Below are 3,188 nucleotides of genomic sequence, written 5' to 3'. Positions count from 1 at the left end.
ACACAAACATATGCACACACAAACACATGCACACATACATACACACAACTACACATAAACACACACAAAATACATGCACAAACATATGCACACACAAACATACACACACCTACAAAAACATACATGCACATGCACACACCTACACAAACACAAACATATACACTAACACATACATGAACATACCCATACACACATATATATGCAGAAGCACTAAAAAAGAGAACTGCCAACTTCTTTCTCTTTCTTTATAAACCTCTACTTATCTACCTTTAACATTTTTTCAAAAATAACTATAAAATACAAACTCATGAAAGCTATATGTTTGTTTCCTCCTCCCTCTAATTTCTTTTAAATTTCAATTTAATTCTAGTGACAAAACATATTGTGTTCTTTTCTTACAAAGCACATCCCTATTCTAGTTACTGTAAAATTTTATGTTTGAAAAGAAGTAATATCAAACATTTGCTTTAAGCTACCAGTTGCTTAAACAAAAATTATTGCTTACAATTCGATGAAGAGGAAGTTGGAGTTAGAACCACAGGGCCAGAGAAGGCACGTTTGGCCTATCTCTCTCCTAGTGGGCCTGCTCAGAGAATTTCTGGCTGTCAACAGTGATCAAGGCCAGCCAACCTTGAACAGGACCCTAAGAGTGAATTTCCCTGTTGTTTCAGAACTCTGTGGGAGATCCAAAAATGATAGCAGAAGATGTTTTCCTGTGCAGTCTAAAGAACAATGCTAATTAGGCTTCTGGGCTAAATGTTTGAAAACATCTGAAATCCACTTCTGCCCACCGTTTTCCAATGTGTATAGGCATTTCCTTCCTATCCTTCAAAACTTATTCAAAAGTCACTCCTAAAAGTTTAGCTCAAATGTCTTTTATTTTATTATTATTTTTTGAGAGAGAGAGAGAGAGAGAGGTGAGCAGGGAAGGGAGGGGAGGAGCAGAGGGAGAGGAAGAGAGAATCTTAAGCAGGCTCCGTGTCCAGCGGACGCTCAACAGCCTGAGCCACCCACGTGCTCTCAAATGTCTTCTAAACTCCTTAAGTATAGGTAGGTGCTCTCTTATCATCATGTCTACAACACTTTGTTACTACGGCTGTTTCATTAAACCACTAAATTCCTTACAAAATTGTTCTTTTGATGAATGGTAAGGCCTCGATTCCAAGGACTGCATCCTTCTTATTGTGCTCCCATCTCCTAATGTAAAGTCTAAACCAGAAAAGACCTTCTCTGTTGAATTAAATGGAGTTCACCTTTGATTTATGTATTAAAAAATAGATTTGGAATGGATAGTGAGTATCCATAGGATACTTCCAACACATAAGAATGTAAACTGACATGTGTAATCAAGAATATGCATGGTTTCATCCACTCAAATTTTGCTAAAGACTGAAGTTTTCAGCTGCCACCCAGATGCTATGAATCTGACCTTTGAAAAGGATTTTTCAGGCCTCAGACTCATTCTTAAATCTAGAACTACAGTCCTACTGACTGAGATTTCCATTGCATTTACATGATCCCAAGGCTCATCCTAGAACATTGTATCTGCCTTAACTTTCGTAAAATCATCTTGGTAATTCTCTACCAACCTCCACTGCTATCTGGGTATTACCTCAGGATGTCAAAAGTATCAGATATAAAAAAAAAAAAAGAGTGATAGGACTAGAAATATAGAGGAGTAGTTTATAGGTCTAACTTTATTAATATTAGTGTGATTTTTACTAAGTTAATTCACTATTCAGGATTCATAGGCACCAAAAAATAAGATTTACTGGTATCTAAAGGTTATTGTTTGGGGATGCCTGGGTGGCTCAGTCAGTCAAGCCTCTGCCTTTGTCTCAGGTCATGATCCCAGAGTCCCAGGATCAAGCCCTATATCAGGCTCTCTGCTCAGCGGGGAGTCTGCTTCTCCCTCTGCCCCTCCCCCATCTCGTGCTCTCTCTGTCTCTCTTTCTCACTCTCTGTCAAATAAAGGAATAAAATCTTAAAAAAAAATAAAGGTTATTGTTTGTCTGTTTGTTATTGTTTAGGCCTTAGTTTTTCCTTCTTCCCCATGAAACCTCAAATAGCTCATCTGAATTTTGTCAATTTTTTCCATGAAATTAAAATTTGTGAATTATACCTTAGTTTATTTATTTAACAGACATGTTGTAAACTTCCAAGACACATCCTATTCTAGGCACTGTATAACAATTAACAATGTATGTTTAAAAGTTGCTTTAAGTCTTTACTGCTCAATTTTACCAAGTAGAAATTATTTTATTGATAACCACAGATCTTTTACATAACCTCTTTTCATGACCTCTTTTCAAAATTATAATTACAATTAGGCATTTTTCCTATTAAATATAATATAGAATATAAAATACATTTTATATAACATGGAACATAAACCATGTAATAAATATTACATATATATGAAAATATAGTGGGAATATTAGACATTATAAATGAGCAAAAGTAGTGAAAAAATAAAATCTATAATCTTATAACCTAGAAGTATATGAAATATATATAAATTTATATGTTGTATTTAGATATTATATATCATACAAAGTGTATATATATTATACAAATGAAACTGAATCCACTTCTTATTTTATAGCTTTTTTTTTAATATTTTATTTACTTATTTGAGAGAGAGAGAGAACGAGCGGGGGGTGGTGGTAGGAAGGGTAGAGGCAGAGGGAGAAGAAGATTCCCCACTGAGCAGGGAGCCCAATGCAGGACTCGATCCCAGGACTCTGACATCATGACCTGAGCTGAAGGCAGACACTTAACTGACTGAGCCACCCAGGCGCCCTATAGCCTATTTTTCTTGATGAAATATCTTGAGACTATTTGTAAATCAATATAATCAGCTAAAACAATAAATCTGTCCAGCAAAAAAAGAAATCCGTTAACTTCTTGCAAATATGAAGCAGCATTTACTTGTTTTCATATTTAGACGAAGAGATGTAATGATTATAGGGAAGTGAAGTAACAGTGGTTTTATGGACTGTGGTCCCTAGGATTCAAGAAGTGAGAATTTAATCTTGTTTAACAAGAGAGATGTCAGTCCGTGACTGTAGACAGTGAGGCACTTTGTCATAGCAGAGCTGCACTCCTGTCTTATTTCCTCCTCCTGCCAGAGTCTCGACATTTGCACCTTCCTGGTGCCTCCAGGGTTCTGTCTTGGGCTCAGCAGC

Source organism: Neomonachus schauinslandi, chromosome 6 (genome assembly GCF_002201575.2).
Source record: "Neomonachus schauinslandi chromosome 6, ASM220157v2, whole genome shotgun sequence".
NCBI classification, from domain to species: domain Eukaryota; kingdom Metazoa; phylum Chordata; class Mammalia; order Carnivora; family Phocidae; genus Neomonachus; species Neomonachus schauinslandi.
The sequence above is the reverse complement of the archived record's forward strand: the minus strand, read 5'-3'. Positions refer to the sequence as shown.